The sequence below is a fragment of the Pantherophis guttatus genome, chromosome 1 (genome assembly GCF_059756535.1).
Source record: "Pantherophis guttatus breed Tessera chromosome 1, ASM5975653v1, whole genome shotgun sequence".
In the NCBI taxonomy this organism is placed as follows: Eukaryota; Metazoa; Chordata; class Lepidosauria; order Squamata; family Colubridae; genus Pantherophis; species Pantherophis guttatus.
In genome coordinates, this window is record NC_142063.1 from 273,110,943 (window position 1) to 273,135,322 (window position 24,380).

Genomic DNA, 24,380 nt, shown 5'->3' on the forward strand with positions numbered 1-24,380 from the left:
TGATTATTGCTTTTTATCTTGGATGACTAACCGAAAAGTTATTGATCCAAAAACTCTCTGTGGCACTTTCTCCTAAGAAAATTCTCTCAGCCTTTATTAAATGTGTTGCTTCAGACCTGGCAGAACAGCTCTAGGATTTGAAATCCTTGATCAGATCAATTTTTAAAAAAATGAAAATATTGGAGTAGGACATACGTTTTAGAATTTTTTCCCCTTTTCTTTTAAACAAAAAGATGTTTAGAATATCTGAAAGTTTGATTTTATTTAAATGCTGGTTTAAAATAGAAGGAGCTAAGGCTTGGATTTATTCTCACCGCATCTCCTCAGGTATCTTTCTGATATCAAGAAGTGCCAGTTTAGTCTTATATTTTCAAAAGGAAAGTTTGATTACATCTGCTTTGCTGTTTGAAGCATTGTGGCACTCCAGCTTTAATGTGGCATGGGTATTAGTGAACTAACTCTCCATCCCCAACTCTTTTCTCTAAAATACCAGAAAGCAGCAAGAGAGTGATTCAGAACAGAATAGAAAATATCATTGGGGGTACATGCTAATTTCATGTTCATATATTCTTGAAGTAACTACCTTCCTTGTGTTAACTGTCCCCCTACCATTAAGAAATATATGAAAGTTTCTATTGCACACTGTATTGTTAAGTTTGGCAAGATTGTCAAATAACCTGAAAACTGATATGATCTTAGTAGTAATGCACCCAGAGTCGTTTCGTGATGAAATGGGTGGCAAATTAAATAAATAAATCCTTCCAGTTTCCTTGTAAATTAGGCTAATAGAATTCTTCTGTTACAGATGTGGTGTCGAAATTAAGAGGCTTGACCCAGGTACTCAGGAACTTCAGTATGGAAACAAAATATTGTGCTGCAGACTTAACTCACAAATTACTATCTGATACTTTCCTTTGGAATATTTCGAAGTGAGACTAAAATGCTCCTTTCCAATATAGGGAGTCTCTAAAAACTGAAGTTATAGTTCATATGCAAGCATGTGCAAGTACCTTTACTCTGACATATATCCCACAGAGCACTGTGAACTCCCACACACATATGGACAAAATTTGGATAATTAAGCATTGCAAACTCTTTTCATGGGCACACTGCTTGGATGTGAAACACCTGAATTTCAGTGAGATGTGGCAGCAGTGGTTGACACTTTTCACATTTATCATGTTGTTAGTAAGAAGGATGCATGAAAAACATCTTGTGGTTAAGATCACAATGTTGTGCTTAAGTTATTGAACTAGGATTATGGAGACACAGGTTCAAGTTAGTCCTTAATGTAAACCCATTGGGCAAATTTGAGCCACTGTCATCCCTGCTACTTCATAGGGATACTGCTACAGGGTTGTAGTAAGGAAGATTCTCATGCAAGCTACCTTGAGATCATGGAGGAAAACCAGGATAGACATTAAATACTTTTTATTTAATCATGTATTAGTGAGAGAGTGACTGGCCCAAAGTCTCCCAGTTAATCAGCCATGGTTTTCCTTTCCTTTCCTTTCCTTTCCTTTCCTTTCCTTTCCTTTCCTTTCCTTTCCTTTCCTTTCCTTTCCTTTCCTTTCCTTTCCTCTCCTCTCCTCTCCTCTCCTCTCCTCTCCTCTCCGCTATTCCCCTCCTCCCTCCCACTTTCCCTTTCCCTATAAGCATATGAGATTATATAATCATTGTTCATACTTTGAAGGTGGAGATTTCCCTTTTCTATAACAAATAAATAAGTCCTAGACATGAGGGCAAAGGGGAGATCCAGATCCAGATTTTATACCATAACCATTAAACCACAGTGGCTCCTAAGTTACCAGGCAAGCATAATCGCTTGTATTTCACAGTCCCCTGAGTGAAACAGTTCCCAGATAAAGATTTAAGACCCTTATAACAGCCCTGTTATACTTAGACATGATCCATTGCAACAGTCAGCAGCCACTGCAATGCATCACCAAGCAGTGCAGCAGATTAATGGATCACTGTACAAAAGACTGCAGCCACACCATACATCGTGGCAGGGAAGCCTTGTCGTAAGCCCATGAATTAACAGTCCCTTAACCAGACATTTCTAGCTGTTACATGCCAAGTCAGGAATATCCAGATGGATGAAAGGCGATTCGGTGAATGGATCTATTGATTGTGTCAATATGTAGTTATAAGGAGCAATGCTTTCACTGAGCCAGATGCAGATTTGGTTGCCAAGACAGGAAATAAGATGAAAAGGAGACTGTAGCATAGTTATGTCGACAGGGCGCTGCACTGATTAGGACTGAGTGTGATGTGCAGAGTTGTTCACACTCCATCTCTTTCTTCATCTGTGCATCAGTGATTGGTGACTTGCATAAGTGAATAGCTTCATTCCAACCCCAGAGGAAAAAATGTTCAGCACCGCAGTTGATAACACACAGTGCTTTTCAACTGAGTCAGGGCACACCTTCAGCTGTGACTCAGAAAGCACTCAGTAATCAAATGACATAGAAACATATCAACTCTACATCCAAGAGCTTGAGAGGTTTGGAAACCCGCAAACCGCTTGTTTTCTTCAGGGGAAAATATTTTTTTGTCAGTTTGCTTTCTCTTTCCACGTAGGCAGTGCAGTTGATCTCAAAAGGCAGGGAGTTTTGTCAAAGAGCATTTGGTCGGAGATCAAATAGTATTTTTTCAAAGGAAAAAAAAATGGGCAAAGGAATGCATGAAATTAAAGAGTTCCATGATAATGAAGTTGGTATTTACGAAACATTAAAAAAAACAAAAAAAACCCTGGGCTCCTTGTTATTATCTGAGATGTTTAATCTTTGCTTCCCAGGACAAAAGTACTGCATTTGTCACTGGTTGGCCTACTAAACCCAAATAACAGTGACGTAGTTACGCATCCCTATTAATTGAGCTTGCTAGCCATCGTAATTGGTTGGTGGTGTTTTGAAATCGCATTAATCATCAGGTTGGCAGGGAGCATATCTCCCCCTCCTTGGAGGAATGCAGCCTCCTGTTACAAATCTTATGTCACTGGTATCACTGATTTCAAAAGTGGGTGTTTTCTTTGAGGTACAAGGTATTTAATAATGCTCCAACCCTGACTGAAACCAAGGCACACCCTTCCACAGGCTGTATCAGACTTTAATTAAATTTTACTCAACCGTAGCTCAGTAATATTGGATGACTTTCTGATTAACTCTTCAGAGTTAATACTGGGACAGGAAAGGAAAATTCTATAATGTGTGTTTCCAGGGAGGTTTCTGCCAGACCGACCATTGGTCATTGATAAAATCCCCTTGCATGCTTTACTATATCTATGTTGACCACTTTGTGTCTTTGTTTTTTTTTTAAAGAAAAGTACCTGCAACTTGTGTTCAGTCCCATCCAACTGAGCAAATGTTTTGGTGGAATTGTTTTTAATTTTTAAAGGTGAAGTTTTAAGAGCAGGAATTCTCATCTGCTCATTTCTGGAGAGATAACCAAGAAGGAAAACCCTATATTGATTTTCATGGAACTAAGCACCTCAGTTCCTCTGGATTTTTAAGTAAACAAGCTATTGAGCATGCCAAAGGGATTATGATGTGGTTTATTCATAAACCAAATAGTCTGATCAGTACATCAGGCAAGACTGGAATTTGTTTAGTCTCCACCTTGTATGGTTTCAAGCTATTTGCTCCAAATTTTCTTTTTTGTAATTCATCAAATTGGCTTTAATTGAATAGGAAAAATAATTATCTTCAAACAAAATATGATTTCCATTTTTTCCCTTTGGGATTTTCCACAAAATGCGGCCCATTTGGGCTCTTCTAAAATTGTGAAAAAAAGAAAATACATGTAGTCCTTGACTTACAACAATTTGTTTAGTGACTATTCAAAGTTACAATGGCACTGTAAAAATGATTTATGACCGTTTTTCATGCTTACAACCATTGCAGCATCTCCTGGTTTTGTGATCAAAATTTGGATACTTGACAACTAACTCATATTTATGACAGTTGCGGTTTCCAGGGGTCATGTGGTCACCTTTTGTGACCTTCTAACAAGCAAAGTTTGTTAGAAGCCAGATCCACTTTACAACCATGTTACTAAATTAACAACTGCAGTGATTCACTTAACAACTGTGGCCCAAAAGGTCATAAAATGGGGCAAAATCACTTAACAAATGTCTCACTTAATAACAGAAATGTTGGGCTCAATTGTGGTTGTAAGTTGAAGACTACCTGTATATGCTTTCTCTCCAGTTTCTCTACTCCATTAATAATTTTATACAACCCTCATCTTGTCCAGCTATACCCATTAAACAAGATTTATATGAGTGCATATAAAGAAATGGAAATCATGGCTCGTACATCTTATCAAAGGTAATAGTTCTGAGATGTACCCATGAGACATATGAAATGAAACATAATTAAGGAACAGATCAAAAATGTACTGTTAAATGTGAACCATTAATTGCTGTCATATGACAGGGAAATATCACTCACAAGGTTGTGATTTTCTTTTCTTGATAGACAGTGATATTGATTCATGAAAATTAGACCACAGGCAGTTTTCAGACAAAATGGTTCAAGAAGAGCTCACTGTAACATCATTACAAAAAAGGCATTAAGAGTTGTCAATCTTATTTTACAAAGTTTTCTCTCTGGTAATGCTATACTTCGAACTAGGGCAGGGGTGGGCAACTGTGGCCCTTTTACAACTTGTGGACTTCAACTCCCAGAATTCCTGAGACAGCCAAGCTGGCCACCACCCCTGAACTAGGGGATACAAAACTTTTGCCAGACCTATACTTGAATACTGCTCATCTGCCTGGAACCCTCACTGTATTTCAGACATCAATACATTAGAGAGGGTCCAGAGATATTTTACTAGAAGAGTACTCAAATCTTCTGCTCGAAATAAAATTCCCTATACCACCAGGCTTGAAATTTTAGGCCTCGATAGCTTCAAACTACGCCGTCTACATTCCGACCTAAGCTTAGTTCATAAGATTATGTACCAATATGTCCTACCTGTAAATGAATACTTTAATTCAGGGGTGGGTTCTAAATTATTTTACTACCGGTTCTTTGGACGTGGCTTATTTTCTGGGGGTAATGTGACTGGGTGGGCGTGGCCAACTTTTTTTTTCTTTTTACTTTTAAAAGCATTTTTTCTACAACCTTAAGAGGTTACAGAAAAAAATGCTTTTAAAAGCCTCTGACGATCAGGCAACTCAGCTGGGATCGCCAGAGGCTTTTAAAGACATTTTTTTTCTACAACCTCTTCGGCTGAAGAGATTGCAGAAAAAAATGCTTTTAAAAGCCTCTGACGATCCCATCTGAGCCACACGATCATCAGAGGCTTTTTTTTTTTTACTTTTAAAAGCATTTTTTTGGCCCAAGAAGTTGTAGAAAAAATGCTTTTAAAAGTTAAAAAAAAAAAGCCTCTGATGAGGTGGGCGGGGTAAGTGAGCGGCGATTAGGCCGGGGACCAGTTCGGGGGCGTGGCCAGCCAATGTTATTACTGGTTCTCCGAACTACTACAAATTTTTACTACCGGTTCTTGTGATCCGGTGTGAACCGAGAGTAACCCACCACTGCTTTCATTTCAACCACAATAACACAAGGGCTATCAATAGATTCAAACTCAATGTAATTCACTCTAATCTTGATTGTAGGAAATATGACTTCTGCAATAGAGTAGTAAATGTCTTGAACACTCTACCTGATCCTGTTGTTAGTCTCTCTAATCCCCATACCCTTTACATTAAAACTGTCTACCATGGACCTTTCATGTTTTTAAAGAGGTCCCTAAGGGGGCGTGCATAAGCGCACCAGCATGCTTACTGTCCCTGTCCTACTGTTCCCATTTATATGTACTCATTTTATGTACTCATTTTATGTACATTTTATGTGTTATGTTTTTGCTTATTTGTTTCCTTTTATTTGTGCCAAAAAATTTTAATGTGTCCATGTCTATGTCTCTACTGTTACTTGTTTCCTTGTACTTGTTGACAAATAAATAAAATAAATAAATAAATAAATAAATAAGATGGGGAGGAGACAGTCCATCTATTGCCTGAAAACCTTCTCCAATCATAATATCTTTGGTCTGGGCTACCGAGTCAATGAGCCTCCTTCATTCTCAAATTCTCCCCAATCAAAGAGAGCTTTGCTTTTTTGAAGTTAGTGCTTCATCGCTTGACATCTGATTCTGACACAGCAGTGGGAAACTGCAGCTATTAACTAATGATGAAACAGCAAAACTTCTCAGCAGAGGACAGAATGTGTTGGGTCAGCAGATTCTGCCAAGAGACTCAACCAGAAAAACCAGCTGCCACTACTTGAGATGGTAGAGTACTTACCTGTTCTCTGATTTAAGTATCTCAGATGAATATGTAGTTGAGAGTCTGTGTTTGAATCTGAGCTTCAATCTTTTTCCTCATCAGCCACAATACAGGTAGTCCTTGACTTACCACAGTTCATTTAGTGACCATTCAAAGTTGCAACAGCATTGAAAAAAGTGACTTGTGACCATTTTTCACATTTATGACTGTTGCAGTATCCCCATAGTCACATGATCAAAATTCAGATGCTTGGCAACTGACTCGTATTTATGACGGTTGCAGTGCCCTGGAGTCATGTGATCACTTTTTTTTACCTTCTGACAAGCAAAGTCAATGGGGAAACCAGATTCACTTAATAACTGTGTTACTAACTTTACAACTGCAGTGATTCACTTAACAACTCTGGCACAAAAAGTCATAAAATAGGGCAAAATCCACATAAAAATGTTTCACTTAGCAACAAAAATTTGGGGCTCAATTGTGGTCATAAGTCAAGGACTACCTGTACAGTAAAAGATTGATCTTTGAGCTATTTCATATTGTCTTTCTTCACTAATTATTTACAATATCTTTGGAACCCCAGTTTTATCCCTGTTCCCAAGAAATCAGCCTATGTGCTTATCTCCAAGTTCAAGCCATGATGCTGTTTATCTCGATACATGACATCAAGCAGACAGCAAAAGAGTCAGAGCCAAGCATTCTTGTGCCATTGTGTTCAATTCTTTTTACTATCATGCCAAGGTCTAGGTGTAGCTAAGGATTACGAAGAATGAAAGGATATGAGAAAGAGGAATGCCTATTGAAAAACAGGAGGGTGGAGCAAGCTTTGAAAATGCGTAATAACTTTTCAGTGGAAACTCCCCTTTGACAATAAAATTAAGAAGTGGGTCATCATACAGGAAAAGGGAGCAGTATAAAAGCAACACTTAGTTTTACCACCTCAATTAATTCAAAAGCCCCATAATAAACCCGATGTAATTGAGTATTTTCTCCCAGTGTAATATTAACCATCATCTAGCCAATTCTGAAATATTAGAAAGCCTTATTTTCTTGTTGGTAGTTTGGCACAGCAATATTTGAATGTCTTGGATAGAAAACAATTTGCTATTAGGGAAATTCACATTAACTATTTGATGATTGAGGATTAGGATACTCCCAACTTTTTTTGGGAAAACAGTTGAACAAAAGAGGGCAAACCGGAGGCAGCCAGAAAGTTGAAATGCATGACCACACTCCTTTGAGAGCATTTGTTAAGAGGTCTGTTTGAAAATTCTTTTTAAAAATATGTGGTTTCTTCATCTCAGGCTACTGAAACATCATAGAAAAAGGTATGAGAGTTAGCAAGATCAAGTCTTGTTTAAAATTCCACGGGGGAAAAAACTAACTCTATAGACATAATATACTTGATTTCCTATTCAAAACCTAAATATTGTTCATAATTATTTAAACTGAGACTTTAAATCAGGAAAAGGAAGCATCTCACAACATGTCACTTCCACAAGGAGAACTGTTTTAATGTCATATCAAATAATAAAATAACACTCCAGAGAATCTCAAAAATATAAACTTTTATTACCACATAAACTTTTTGTAGATAGCCAGTTTGGTATAATGGCTAAAGGCTCTGGGCTAGAAACTGTTCTGGTCCTGCCTTAGGCACAAAGCAAACTGAGTGACTTGGTCAATTTGACAGAATAATAAAGTTGGAAGGAACATTGGAGATCTTCTAGTCCAACCCACTGCTAAAGCAGGAGATCCTATACCATTCTGGACAAATGGCAGTCCATTCTCTTCTTAAAAACTTCCAGTGATGGAGCACCCACAACTTCTGAAAGCAAGCCATTCCACTGATTAGTTGTTAGTAGCAACTAACCAGTGCCCGCATTTCCCTTAAAAGGTAGCTAAAAGCCAGAGACCAGTGGGAAGGTTTAGATAGCTGCCATTGATGCTCCAGACTTTTCAATTGACAACTAGCCTCGGTATGATTGCTCTTGCATTGTAACTGGATCATGATGTCTACGATTACATAAATCAGACGTTGGGGTAGGGTAGCTAAATCTGGACTGCAAAATCTGAGTGGCCCTGAGATAGCAAGAAAGAGGTGGCTGATTTCTTTTCTGTCTTCCTCCCATGCTACTAGCATGGTCAACTGATATTTTGTTACCTGCACAACATTTTTGGGCTCATGTGTGGGCAGGGTTTATCTTGCTGAACTTCCTGTCAGCTATCTGTGATTTATCTTGTTGACGCAACCAATTCAGAGGAAGAAGGAGAACTTGTTACTGTAGCAATTTGGAGCACCTCCAAATAATATTCATACAGAATACAAAAGATAGAAGTGACCTCAAGCAAATATGTCCCTAAACTGGAAATCAGATAATCTGATTACAACACCTTTTAGGGTGTTGTAAAATCTTTTCATAGAAGATTATCTTATTCCATGGATCTAAGAAACATTATAACAGAAGAGTCTGCTATGGGTTATGGCAAAGCCAAAATGGCAGAATGCACATGCCCATCACAAACACACACACACACACATACACAAACTAAATAAACTCCACTGAAACTAAATAAACTCCACTAATAAACTCCACTAAATAAATTCCACTAATAAATTCCACTAAATAAACTCCACTAATAAACTAAATAGACTTACTTTCAATGAGTTTCAACAGATTCTTCAAAGGAACTTAACATTTTTATTTATTTAAAAAAATTATTGGCCACCCATTTTACCTTAAGATAACTCTGGGAGGCTTACAGACATAAAAACATATATCTAAAATTAAAAAATTGAATAAATTAAAACCAAAGATTAAAGTCAAGGACGTGGGGAGAACAGGAGCAGAATGGGGGGACGTGGGGTCTGTTGTTACTTGATCAACTACCTCCACTTTGCTGTTCTCCCATTGGGGCCCCAGCCAACTGGCAGAGCTAAGTCTTTAGGCCTTACAAAAGGATGGGATGGGAGGGTTGGGGCCAACCTTACTTCAGGGAAGCAAGATATTCCAGAGGGCAGGAGAAACAGCAGAGAAAGCCCTCCTCCTGGACCTGCAAGACAGAATAATCTGGTTGACGGGACCTGCAGCATGCCTCCTCTGCCGGTGGGACCGGCCAATCCCAATGGATGTAATAATTGTTATTAAAATCCATCCTTCCCTTATATAGTCTGCTATATGGTGCATTGCTTATGTATGATGCCCAAAACTATTTCACCTCCTTAGATATCTGAGAATTCTTACTGTTTTTAATACAGTGAAAAGAAGAAATTTATCTCCCTACATTGGAGTTGATCATGACAGTTTTATAATCTGATCCATGATAAATGTTACAAAATCAGCTAGTTTTATATATGGTGAGGATAACTTACATTTTATTGTACTAGATTTTGTTTCTTTCTAGTCTTTCTTTCCCAAAATAAATAACTTTATAATGATAGAAATAAGTAACACATCTTGTCAGACCAATCTCTATATACAATAAACAGCGAGAAGCATAATGTAATATATGGCTTACTGAGACAATTCATTTTAAGAAACAAAGAATAAAATAGATCAGGGGGAAATGCTTTATTTTTAAACCACATCAGGTTATAATTAATTTAAATATGTGTTGCCATTCTCTTCCAGGTTTGTCTACCATCAGTTTAAGGAATAAATCACACATTATAATCTGGATCCAAAAAAGTGACAGCAGAAGAGTGATTCCCCTTCACTCTATCCAAAGCCTCTCCTCACAGGGTGAGTGAATAGCATGAACATCTGGGATGTTAGGAATCGCTTACCCAAGTGGGAAAATAATTCCTTTGATTAGAGTGTTCACTCATGAAATGGATCTCGTTCCAATGTTAAACTAGCTTCTTTTCCTCTTGAACCATAGATATCGCATCCTACAATATCCAAGGAGACTTGAGGGATATTTATAAAAGACTGGAGACTCTTTATGGACTTTTTGTAGAAAATGGATAAAAATGATTTGTGATTTTTGGATTTATTGATTAAAACGTTTTGATTATGGGAAGAAGGGAACCATAATGTGTAATTTGGGAGGGCAGAAATGGTAATTACTGTGCTTGTAACTGCTACAAAGAAGATTTTCAATGTAGAGAAAAGCAAGGTCCTACGCTTAGATAAGAAAAAACAAAAGCATACATATAAACTGGGGGAAACCAGGCTTAATAGCAGTGACTGTGAGAGGGATCTTGGAGTCTTAGTGAACAATCAGCTAAATATAAGCCAGCAGTGTGCAGCGGCAGCCAAAAAAGCCAGTGCAATCCTAAATTGCATTAACAGAGGGATACAATCAAGATCAAGTGAGGTACTAATACCACTCTATAAAGCCCTAGTAAGACCACACCTAGAGTACTGCATCCAGTTTTGGTCACCAGACTATAAAAAGATGTTGAGACTCTAGAAAAAAGTGCAGAGGAGAGCAACCAGGATGATTAGGGGACTGGAGACTAAAACATATGAAGAACGGTTGCAGGAACTGGGCATGGCTAGTCTAGTGAAGAGAAGGACCAGGGGAGACATGATAGCAGTGTTCCAATATTGAGGGGCTGCCACAGAGAGGAGGGGGGCAAGCTGTTTTTCAAAGCACCTGAAGGCCAGACAAGGAATAATGGATGGAAACTGACCAAGGAGAGATTCAACCTAGAGACTTTCTGACAGTGAGAACAATCAACTGATGGAACAGCTTGCCTTTGGAAGTTGTGGGAGCTTCATCACTTGAGATTTTCAAGAAAATATTGGACTGCCATTTGTCAGAGATGGTGAAGGGTCTCCTGCTTGAGCGGGGGATTGGACTGGATGACCTGTAAGGTCCCTTCCAACTCTTAATCTGTTAAAGAATCTGTTAAAGATTGGAAGTCTCTTCTTTAGATATCTTTCTTTGTCTTCTTCTTTGTTTCTTTTTTGTTCTTTCATATTTCTTTTTTCTCTTTTCCCTTTTATGTTTCTGTAGTTTCTAAATCCTAAGAAGAAAAGACTGAAGAACATCTGGAAAGAGAACAAAGAAAGCTATCTTCCATCAAGCTTCTGCTTCGGATGCATTCCTAGATTTGAACCTGGATTTTTTGATGTGTATAGTACTTTGCACTTAATATATATACATGAAATAGGTCTTCCAATAGGAATCAGTACATGAAGCATAAATACATGGAGTGAAGACTTTCAGGATTTCTAGGGCTCATGATCAAAAGGACTCTTTCCTACAGAAGCTCAAAAGGATTCATGCATTCATAAAGCCTGTGGACTTCATTAAATGTTCAGTGTGAAGAGGAAAAAAATAAGTGGCTTCCAACTCACATGATGAATTTACCAGTAATTTTAACATCTGAAAAACATACTTACTAAAGAATAAGACCTAGAGAACATATTTAACCTTACTTTTGAAAAGGCAATCAAAACAACGCTGAGAGAGGATAAGTTGGCTACTAGCACTGATGACACATGAAGGGACTTACAAAAACTCAAAGATGCAGTCGTCATAAAATTATGCCCATCAGAATACAAAGAATCGGAAGCGGGTGAACAATTGAACAATAACAAATACAAATAAAATTATGCTGCATATGAATAAGACAAACATATATTTTGGAAACATATTTATCATCATATGTTTACCTCATCTTTTATATTATCATATCATCATATAATCAGCATTAATTGCAGTTCTAGCCAAGTACACATTCGGTGGCAGATTTGGACTTGCTGACACATGCCGTGTACTGACTGCTTATTACCCATTTCACCTTCCTACATCCCCTTTAGAACAAGTTGTGTTTCTCAATGTTAGCAATTTGAAGATGTGTGGACTTCAACTCCCAGAATTCCCCAACCAGTATGGCTGGCTGGGGAATTTAATCTACAAACTGCCAAAGTTGAAAAAAACATTGCTTTAGAGCAGGGGTGTCAAACTCACGTCATCATGGCGCCATCACGTGATGTATCAGGACTTCCCTCCCCTTCGTTAAAAGGGAGGTGGGGGTGGCCAGTGCATGACGCATCCGGCCCTCGGGCCAGGAGTTTGACAGCCCTGCCTTAGAATGACTACAGTAGAGTCACCAACTGTTCGTACTGCAACCTATTTTCAGCAGCGTATTTATGTAGGAAAATGAAGTAAGGAGTGTGTTTTGGCAATAATGCTAAACCTGTATTTTTTAAAGACATAACTCTCAACATGACAAGTTAAATCAGTCTCATTCCTGGAGGAATAGCAATGAATCACAGCAGAATGTTATTTTCAGGTGTACCGAACACTTTCTGTTAAGTCTACTCTCAGCATATGCAGCTCACATAAAGGGACAAATACTGAATTCAAAAGAGCAGTACAATGACACCTTGAGACCCACTTCTGATGCCATGCAGCTTTTCTCAGCTTAACAGTCCTTATTTTCTAATCGCAACATCTGAGACAGGAAAAACTTTAGTATGTAAACTGAGTTGCAAGCTGCTTCTAAGTACATGCTCAGCCCAAGAATTCTAACAAGATCCTAACTTAAAATATCTCTCATAAAAACACTCACTCCTGATTTTTCTCATGATTTTTTCTCCTAAGCAATCTGATTTAAAGAAAAGATGCTTTTCATTTTTTGCTGTTATACACTTGGTGGACAGAAACTTTTATATATACATTATCTAGAGATCTATCATGTGCTTGCCCTTAAAGAATGTTTAACTGTGTTAATTGCTTTGGACATTCAATTGCATGACAAAATAGTTACTTCCCTGGACCAAAGAGATTTTGATATAACTAATGCTGAAGGCTCAACTTGGCTTCATGGATATATTTCAGTCTTCATCAAGTGGAAAAGACCAAGTCCACATGAAAATTCAATTAAGCTGATTTATTGCTGAAAGCCTATCACAGAAATCTTCTTAACTAATGGCCTGCACCTGGTGAGAGTTAGATAAGAAGTAACGGGTACTCAAAGGGAGGGGGTGTCTTAGTTCACTTGTGGCTATGCAGGGATTCTAGGCTGATTTCACTTTTCACTCCACCCCCAGGTTCTGCAGTTCCTTCTCCTACAGTCTCACATGAATCCCAGTTCACAGGAAGATGCTGCTGATTCCTCATGTTGGACTAGTCTTTAATTGAGTAACTCAAAAAGTGTTGTGCAAAATTGACTTGTCTGATTGCAACAAAACCAACTTCTCTTACTAGGGAAAAGACAATACCTCTACCAGGGCCAACTGATATGGATTGCTAATATAACCAACACTGAAGGATGGTTTGTACTACTAATTTCATACTCAAAATATAAATCATTCCCAAAAGTTAAGATTTTTTTTTAAGTGGAAGTGAGATTCGTGTGGAGCCTGGAGCCTGTAACTCTGACCATATTCACTTTGGGGTAATCTCCATCCAATTTCATGGAACTATCCTTTTGAGTAAATATAATTTATACTGAATTGCAAGTATTACATTCTGCTTTATCTGAAGATGCAATTGACTCTCCTCCCACCGAGATGGGCAATGTTGCATCACTGCTAAATTATCTCTCTGGAGTATTATGCTTTCAACGGATTCCATATTAAGATGTAAATAAATGCACATAAATTACAATTTTAGTCTGCAAATCCCCTCCCATCTCACTTCCTGAGAACCTGAAATCTAGCCACAGATGACATGTGCTGAACACAAAGAAAACACACATGTCTAACTTTACAGCAGTTTCGTAACAAGAGTGTCATAATTATGGGAGGCAATCATTTCTTTTTTAAAAAATTAGTAGCACAAATCCATATCAAACTCAGTGACCAACATAGTGCTTTCTTCTGTGAGAAGGGATCAGAGCTCTTGGCTCACTACCAATCTCTGCAATTATTAGCACCCTAGTAGGTCTTAACACCAAGCTTGATTGAACAAAGTACTCATGCTTCAGTGAGCTTATTTAGAACATCAGCACAGAAACTAACAGCAGGTTCCACAAGCAACAACTGACAGGCTAATGATGAGCATCTTCTCTCTTTTAGGGTCACAACATTTCTTTGTCAGAGAATCCTCTGGTGGGGAGATGCAGGGCTCTGAGTGAATCCTCTCTTTTCCTGCTCATGCAGAAGAAAAACTAAAGCAGAGAATGCAAGATGGGTGGGAACCAACATGGTTAATTACAAGAGCTTCCCCCTATATAGGGCTGTTAAGGACACTGAGATTTCATCTTGGGGGACATCTGGCAATCCTTTGCTGTACCTGCCCAGGAATAACTTAATGCATTGTAAGAGTTAAGCAACTCATGACTTATTTATTTCCTACGTCTGTAATTCATCCTTTCCCAAAATTGCTCAAAGCCAGATTCTATCTCACAACAAATCTTAAATCTCTAATTTGTGCGTTTTACTCAGGGGTACCTTTACCAATGTTGTGTCTAGTGTGAAGAATGGAACAATTTCTTTTCAATCCAGGACTAACAATATGATTTGTGGCTTTGCAAACAGAAATTTCAGTAATCATAGTGCATATCCTTTGGTGTTAACATAAGAAAATTCTTGTGAGAAAAACCAACAGCTGAAGTAGTCCAATATCAGTTTCTGAGAAACTTCTCAGGAACTTGCTATATCTGTATGTCTCTCTCTCTCTCCGCCTCTTTCATCTCTCTCTCTGTCTCTATTTCTATCACTCTGTCTCCAGACTCCAGATTTGAGCAACTTATTCTTGCTCTTCTGTTCCTTGCCATATTTTGGTAGATGTTCCATAAATTCCTATATCTTTCAAACATGGTAATGATGTACAGGATTTCAGTAGATTCCTTCTATCTTTGTTTGATCTTATTTGGACCTGTCCCACTGACATCCTTTTGCATATAATTTCAAGATTGGAAACTTTTTGTGAATCAGAATATCTTGTTAAAACTGTTGTATTTACAGATATCTTCTTCTCTGCTTGGCAATTTCCACTCTTGCTCTGACCTCCAGTTTAGTTTATTCTGTTTCTTGATTTTGGTAGTCTGTTTTTCCATTCATCCTTAACAACCTATTTGATTTAATTCCAGAATTGTTGCTTCTCTATCAACCACCCTCCCTGAAAATAGTGAGTAAAATTGTATTGGGGAAACTGGTTTGCTTTATTCTATTTTAGTGTGACTTGAAATTTGCACATGAGCTGTTCACGTGTTGTCCACAGTTGGCTCCTGGATGTGTCTTTGCTGTTATAATTGAGTTCTTCCCTCTCTTTGTACCAATAATTTTATTTCTGGGGCTCTATGTCATGATCTCTATGTATATAGACATCATTTTGGTTGTTTGAAGCAAAGAAAAAGACCACTGGATTGGCAGAAATGGATAACTTGTTCTCCTACTTCATTTCTATTTTTTAGGACACAATCCAGCTATCTTTTCTTCCATGCTATTTATAAGGTTGGCATTCCAGACTCAATTATATACAGCATATTTTGCTTCCATATTCTGTCAATTTCAAACTGAACTTGATTATAAAACTCACCAGCCTCCTTTTCTTGTACATCAGTGGTTGCAGCATACATTTTGATAACCATTATATTAAAACATTGCCTGCAAAGCCTAACCAATATTATTGGGTAATTGACTACACTGAACTCAGGCACAGTCTCTGTTGTATCTTTTCTGACTGCGACTCTTCCTTCTTTGTTTTTTATGTCCTGAGTAACAAACAATATATCTTCTGACTGGCAGTGTTCAGTTCCAGTCCATTTCAATTTGCTGACCCCTAAGGTGTGAATGTCATTTAATCTTTCCTCATGAGAAAACATGAGTTTTCTTGTGTTCTTCCAATTCCAATTCCCACTGTAATTCTGTCTTGGATTTTCTTTTCTTGAATGGTAACATTAACAACAATGTCATAAAGCCCTTTAGTACTCTGAAAGACCCTCAACTGTCCCTCAGAAGCATGTTGAGTGCCATGTGATCTGATATGCTGGAAACCACCATCATCTAGCACTTTATCATCCATCATTTAATGTTGTCTATCCATGTGGTTTTCCTGGAAAAATACTCTTCTCTCACATAGCATGAAATGGTGTCTTTGTCATTGTCCGTAAAGTGATAATCTACCTCTAGCATCTTCCTACATTGCTGTTATTCAGTATTGGTGTCCGATTACTTGGGTTGATCAACCTAGAAGCTGTTCCTACCCCAGATGACCCTGTTGGGAGTATATACTGTTAGCATAAACTTCAGTGTTTTTTTAACTTATCTCTCTTAAAAACATCGCTGCTTTCATCATGATAAATCAGCATATCAGGAATTGTGGCAGATGCAACGGGGGAACACCACTAGTATCCAAGTAGTAATATTGGCACCTTGCTTATGCAGTTTAACAAGAGGTTTGATGTGATGTATGTAAGTACTAAGTAATATGCCCTTTCATACTTTAGAGCTGATTCCTTTATTTATTCTTTTGCCATGTATTATAAATATAATTATTGGTTCCAAATTGGGATGGGGGTGCATACCCATCCATGTTAATAGAGAGTTCACAATAGCTCAGGAGAGTTTAGTTACACAGAATGTATACCTAGATTATAGTTTCGATTTACAGTTTTGGTTTTTGCATTTGGTTGATTGGCACAAAAATGACTTTATAGTTGCTTTGAATGAGTATTTCTATTCAGTTCCCTGCTACCATTAAAAACATAGCACAAAATGACAAATCCTGTTTATTGCATAACGAAGGCCGCATTGGCTATCTGGTTTCCAGGATTGTAGGCATTGCTTGACAAGAACTACCTATCCCACATAATAAAAAATTGGTACTTGCAGCATTTTAATATTACCCTAGCCTGTCTCCTATTTATATAGAAGAATACAAAGGATTGGCTCAAAATAGCAGGAAGCCAACAAGGAAGTTGAAAACCTGAAAACATCAACAGATGGGAATGAGATCATAGTTTCTAGGAAGACTGAACTGACCTTTATTTTTAAAAAATGTTCTGAAAGCACCATTTAAAATATTCCGAGTTGTGGGGAAGCTAAATAATGCAATAAAATAAAATAATATTTTCCACACTTGATCAATTTGCAAGAGATTCTGCTTTTAATTCCCTGACTGTAAACACCCCTCTAAATTGAGCAGAGGATGGATTTGAGGATGGATTTTAAAAGTTCTCTGCAGACATTTAATCAGCTCTTTGCCAAGCAACTGAGTGTCCTTTTCCTAGAATCTCCCTGGGTGGCTAGGAAGGTGGAGGATGAAAGAGAAGAATGTGGGAAAAAAGGAGAGAAAGAGAAAGAGGGAGGCCAAGCCAACCTTGCCATTGTAAGCTCCATCGTATCCATTGCTATTATGAAGCTACTGGTAGACATTTCCAGAGAAAGATGATGTATGACCAAGGGGTGGGCTTCAAAAATTTTAGCAAGGGGTTCTTTGCCTGATTTCTGGGTGGGCATGGCCTAGTTGGCCTCCTGCACCATGGTGGGGGGGGGGCGTTTTGCCCTCCCCGCCAGGGCTGCAGAGGTTTTCCTCGAGCCTCTGGGACGGCAAAAATGGCCTCCCTAGGCTCCGAAGGCCCTCTGGATTCCAGCCTTCCGGAACTTCCAGTAGGCCTGTTTTTCATCCTCCACGAGTGCCCTGCATTTACCTGCATCCAAAACGGGCTGCATGGGGATTCCTGGGAGGGGAGGGGAGGGGTGTGCAGGGCCAGCCAGGAGTAGGATTTGGGGGTTCTCCGAACTGCACAGAATCTTAGCTAGAGGTTCTCCTGAACCCCTACGAACCCCCAGCAGCTCACTCTTGTCTATGACAGAGAAAAGTTTTCAGACAGCTCTAAAATGGTTATTTGTAAAATGGGGCAAACTTTGCCATTTGCAATTTGAGTAGCACAAATGTTTCAGAAATAGGGTTTAGTTATTAATCCAGAGTGTCTGAATGTTTCAGAAAACAACAGCAACCTTGGAATCATCACCGTCCCAGATATTATTCTTTTCTAACATCTGAAAAATGTAATGAAGCTGGACCATCTAGCTTAACCAGAAGAGCTATACTGCATATAGTCCCTCCTAGAGTCCAGATTATAAAATCAGTAAAAATGACTTGAAGAAGCTGGGGTAATATAAAAGAGCAAAAATGAAATAGAACAATCATTTTTCTTAAGTAGATTTGCACAACATTCTACATTTGACTGGCCCAAAACTAGAATTCATTTTCTAGAGGTACTTTTTACATGAAAAATGAAAATTCTAAATCTTTCTGGCCTGAAGAACAGCTGGGCCTTGACTGATTAACGAAGGGAAGCACCCAACCAATTTAGCCCATAGAGAGGAGAAAGCCCAAAATGTATGACTGGACTTTGCAATAAAGGAAGGAAGGAAAGATTTTTGAGCAGTATAGAAATTCTTCAGAAGGTCTGCTTAATTCTGCAAATAGATGCATGCACTGAGATTTCTAGAATCTGCTAATGTTGGACTTCACATTTTGTATGGGTTCTTTTCCATAAATTTCAACATGATTTGGGGCATTAACTTCAACCCACCACCAATGGAAGTATCCAGCTAAGCCAGAGGTGAGTTTCAGCAGGTTCTGACCAGTTCTGGAGAACCGGTAGCGGAAATTTTGAGTAGTTCGGAGAACTGGTAAATACCACCTCTGACTGGCTCCGCCCTATCTATTCTCTGCCTCCCGAGTCCCAGCTGATTGGGAGGAAATGGGGATTTTGCAGTAACCTTCCCCTGGAGTGGTGAGGGAATGGAGATTTTTCAGTATCCTGCCCCTGCCACGCCCACCAAGCCATGCCACGCCCACCAAGCCACACCCACAGAACCGGTAGTAAAAAAAATTGAAATTCACCACTGAGCTAAGCCCTGGTATAATATCAAACTACAAACATTGCAGTGCATTAATTCCTTGTAAAATGCATTAATTCCTTCTCAAGGCATAGTATTGTGTTCAGTGACTGAAAAAAATAATGTTTCACAGATGACTAATATGTTGTGGTTCATGAAATAGCATAACAAGGAAAATTGTAGGGATATCAGTACATATGGGAGAACCAGCTACAAAGATATCTGAATAGCAAACATAGTACATCTTGAAACAGTCAAAATAAGACAGTGTTGAGTACATGAATATCCATCCATGTACTTCCACTGTATTAGGAACGTTAACATTCAACAGAAGTCAGCTAGAAGCCATAAGAATACATTTATTGTCCTAAATGACATTTTTACATATATTGAAAATAGGATAGGTAAAGATTCCCCTTGCACATATGTGCTAGTCGTTCCCAGCTCTAGGGGGTGGTGCTCATCTCCAGTGGTGGGATTCAGCCAGTTTGCACCACTTCGGGAGAACCGGTTGTTAACTTTCTGAGCAGTTTGGCAAACTGGTTGTTGGAAGAAATCATTAGGGCAGAGAACCGGTTGTTAAATTACTTGAATCCCACCACTGCTTATCTCCATTTCAAAGCTGAAGAGCCAGCGCTGTCCGAAGACGTCTCCATGGTCATGTGGCCAGCATGACTAAATGCCAAAGGCGCACGGAACACAGTTACCTTCCCACCAAAGGTGGTCCCTATTTTTCTACTTGCATTTTTTAGGTGCTTTCGAACTGCTAGGTTGGCACAAGCTGGGACAAGCGGCGGAAGCTCACCCCTTTATGTGGCACTAGGAATTCGAACTGCCGACCTTTCAATTGACAAGCTCAGTGTCTTAGCCACTGAGCCACCATGAAACTAGGATAATTTCACTGAAAACATTCAGGTCCCAAATTCTTATAATTCTTCCTAATGATTCAAAAGATTGGAAATAATAAGCAGCAAATAATAATCCAATTGTTAATATCGGTAGCCCTTGAATTACAACTGTTTAGTGACCATTCAAAATTACAACAGCACTGAAAAAAGTGACATGAGCAATTTTCAAACTTATGAGTATTGCAGCATCCCCATGGTCATGTGATCAAAATTTGGATGCTTGGCAACTGGTTCATATTTACGACAGTTGCAGTGTCCCCGGGTCATGTGATCATCTTTTGTGACCTTCTGACAAACAAACTCAAAGGGGAAGCCAGATTCATTTAACAACCTTTCTACTAACTTAACAACTGCAGTGATCCACTTAACAACTGTGGCAAGTCTTTCTGAATCTGACCGGACACTGGTAAGAGCTCATATTAGGAATTACCTAGTGGCGATAAAAGCAGCGAAATGTAGCTATTTTGCTGCTCTTATTGCGTCATCAGATAATTGCCCGGCTGCCCTGTTTAGGGTGACCCGTTCTCTGCTCCACCAGGAAGCGCGGGAGGACCCCTTGGAGGGTAGAGCCAAGGATTTTGTTCAATATCTGTATGACAAAATCGCTCAGATTCGGGAAGATCTGGACTCCGACTGGATAGTCTCAGGGGGAGGGACTGGGGCAGGTCTTGAGAATGTTATCTGGGATGAGTTTGATCCTGTGACCCCTGAGGACGTGGACAGGATTCTGGCTAGACTGAACGCGACCACTTGTTTATTGGACCTGTGTCCCTCCTGGTTAGTGCTGGCTTCTCGGGAGGTGACACGAGGCTGGTTCCAGGGGATTATAAATGCTTCGCTGGGTGAGGGTGTCTTTCCTGCCGCCTTGAAAGAGGCGGTGGTGAGGCCTCTCCTCAAGAAGCCTTCCCTGGACCCGGCAATGTTGGTAAATTATCGTCCGGTCTCCAACCTTCGTTTTGTGGCGAAGGTTGTTGAGAGTGTGGTTGCGCAACAGCTCCCCCAGCACCTGGATGAAACGACGTATCTGGATCCGTTCCAGTCGGGCTTCAGGCCTGGGTACAGCATGGAAACGGCATTGGTCGCGTTGGTTGATGATCTCTGGAGGGCTCGGGACAGGGGGTGCTCCTCTGTCCTGGTCCTGTTAGATCTCTCAGCGGCTTTTGATACCATCGACCATGGTATCATGCTGCACCGGTTGGAAGAGTTAGGGGTGGGAGGCACTGTGTTGTGGTGGTTCTCCTCCTTTCTCTCTGACCAGTCGCAGTCTGTGTTGACAGGGGGACAGAGGTCGACCCCGAGGCCCCTCATATGTGGGGTGCCGCAAGGATCGGTCCTCTCACCTCTCCTGTTCAACATTTATGTGAAGCCGCTGGGCGAGATCATCCATGGTTTCGGGGTGGAGTACCATCAGTACGCTGATGACACCCAGCTGTACATCTCCACCCCGGATCACCCCAACGATGCCCTTGAAGTGATGTCCCGGTGCCTGGAGGCCGTACGGATCTGGATGGGGAGGAACAGGCTCAGGCTCAACCCATCCAAGACCGAGTGGCTGTGGTTTCCGACGTCCCGATATAGCCAGTTGACGCCATCACTGACTATTGGGGGCGAATCATTGGCCCCCACGGAGAGGGCTCGCAACTTGGGCGTCCTCCTGGATTCATGGCTGTGTTTAGAAGAGCACTTGACGGCCGTGACCGGGAGGATTTTTTATCAGGTCCGCCTGATTCGCCAGTTGCCTTCCTTTCTGGATCGGGACTCGTTACGCACGGTCACTCATGCCCTCGTCACCTCCCGCCTGGACTATTGTAATGCTCTCTACATGGGGCTCCCCTTGAGGAGCACCCAGAGGCTCCAACTGGCGCAGAGTGCGGCCGCGCAGGTGGTAATGGGAGCGACATGGCGCTCCCATGTAACACCTCTCCTGCGTGAGCTGCACTGGCTCCCGGTGGTCTTCCGGGTGCGCTTCAAGGTTTTGGTTACCACCTTTAAAGCGCTCCATGGCTTAGGGCCTGGTTATTTACGGGACCGCCTACTACCACCAATAGCCTCCCACCGGCCAGTACGCTCTCATAGAGAGGGACTCCTCCGGGTGCCGTCAGCCAAACAGTGTCGACTGGCGGCCCCTAGGGGGAGAGCCTTCTCTGTGGGGGCACCTACCATCTGGAATGAGCTCCCCCCGGAGATACGGAGAATCCCGGATCTGCGCTCCTTCCGCCGTGCTGTGACGACCTTTTTATTCCATCAAGCGGGCTTGGCCTGATCTCTTCCCTTTTTAACTATGTAAATTTTAATCTGTTTTTAAATTATTGGGGTATTTTAATTTGTGTGGGCCAAAAAGTTTAATTTGATTTTATCGGGTTTTTAAATTTTGTGTATTTATGTATTTTATTGTTGGCTGTTCACCGCCCTGAGTCCTTCGGGAGTAGGGCGGTATACAAATCAAATAAACTAAATAAACTAAACTAAACTAAGAGAGGTCATAAAATGGAGCAAAACTCACTTAACAACTGTCTCACTTAATAACAGAAATGTTGGGCTCACTCGTGGTCATAAGTCAAGAACCACCTGAATATCATTTTCCATGAGGCTCACAGTCCTAAAGTATTATTAGAAATATTTCCCAGTATTATTTCGGCAAGGAATTTAATTAAATGAAAACTCCCCAAAGTAAATTTCAGTTAAAATTCAGACACCTTTCCCAATGTTTGTAACAATATATGCATACACATACAGAAGATTGAAAACCACGTAAATACCTGTAATAGATAATTCATATGAAAGTTAAAACTAAAATTATCTCAAACTGTTCTCTCCCCCCCCCCTCCCTTAACTATTGGAAAGAAGAGCAAATAATTAATATAGACTTTGGTCCCCAGTTAATGCAGTAATCGGGAACAGAATACTGAAGCTTTATTGATTTCTGAAATAATGTAAGACTAAAAACAACCAATAACCCACAGATAACTTTCCTGTGGATAAAAAAAGAAAAAGGGTGGAATAGCTTTTAACAAAAATATTTGGGAGTGTTGTGGTTTGTAACATGCCTCAAGGTATTGGCATAAGGGGAACTATGCACTGAACAAATACAGTATGAATTCCAAATATTAAGAGTCCTTTTGTTTACATAATAACTGCTAAAATATCCTTAGAAAGTTATCAAGAAATTCCAGAAAAACACCTGTACTGGCATTGTACTGAAATGCTTCAATCAGTCTTCAGTAGCTTGAAAAGAGTCAGACAAGAACAAGGGTTAGCAATGAGACATGTATTAGTACAAAAGTTTCCACAACCCTGCTAGGTAAAGTAATGAAAATGTTGTGAAGTCCCTAAATCTGCAGAAAATCTCAGGGAGAAAACCAAAGATTTCAGACAAGCAAGTGAAATTAAGGCATTTATATGTGAAAAGATCTGATTGCTAAATCTTGAAAGACTATTTCTCTCGGTGTTTGTGTATTACACACACACACACACACATAACCAGGGGTGGGCTCCTGGGGGTTCGGCAGCTTTCGGGCCATCCTCTAGCCAAGGATCGCCGGGGTTCGGTGAGCTCCCAAATGCCACCCCGGGCTGGCCATGCCCTCCCCACCCCACCTCTCCCACCCTGTCGCACCACTCCCAGGAGTCTCCACGCAGCCTGTTCATCATTCCAGGTAAGTGCAGGGGCTGTGCAGAGGGTCTGGGAGGGCAAAAAATGGGCCTCCCAGAGGTTTCAGAAGTCCAGAAACGGGCCTGTTTCCGGCCTCCGGAGGGCCTCCAGAGCCTGGAGGAAGCAGTTTTCGCCCTCCCGGAGGCTCAAGGAAAGCTTCCGGAGCCTGGGGAGGGTGAAAACACGCCCCCTGTTGTGGTGCAGGCAGCCAATTAGGCCACACCCACCATGGCCACATCCATCCAGCAACGGGGCAGTGAACCCGTTGCTAAAGGATCTGAAGCCCACCCCTGTATCCCTGCACACACATACACAAATACACAAAAGGTTGCTGACCTCTGAACTAGAATAAGAATATGCATATGAAATATACATTTCTGCTTGCTAGGGTACTTCTCAATCTGCCAAGCACAGGTGTTATACACAATTTTTTTCTTCTTTAGAAATGGTTAAAAAAAAAATCAGGGCAGTCAGTGCTAGAGCTTGATATTGCTTGTTAGATTTCTTTATTAGCATCGAAATAGAATTTGGATGCTACCCCTTTTTCTGCCTTTTGGAAGCCTGAAACCCCCATGCATTGACCAGTAACAATGCCTGGATTTGCTGCCATTATCCTGAGATAGGTCTTCTATTGTGTCACTGAGAGATGTGCCTGTGCATTGTGAGATACTTAGCTTACCATCATGAGTCACAGCCTGTTGTCAAAAAACTATTCACATTCTGCAGGCAGTTCCTGAATTCTGATTAGTAGCTCTGTATACAGA

General features: G+C 40.2%; 1 long non-coding RNA gene across 1 annotated transcript in view; it reads left to right on the forward strand.

Moving 5' to 3' along the window:
• LOC117672051 (uncharacterized) overlaps window positions 1-11,687 on the forward strand; it is a 31,710-nt gene extending 20,023 nt beyond the window's left edge. Inside the window, exons 3-4 of the long non-coding RNA XR_004593107.3 lie at window positions 9,931-10,041; window positions 11,264-11,687. This is a non-coding gene — a long non-coding RNA (uncharacterized LOC117672051). The remainder of the gene's footprint in view (window positions 1-9,930; window positions 10,042-11,263) is intronic.
• Window positions 11,688-24,380: the final 12,693 nt, after the last annotated feature.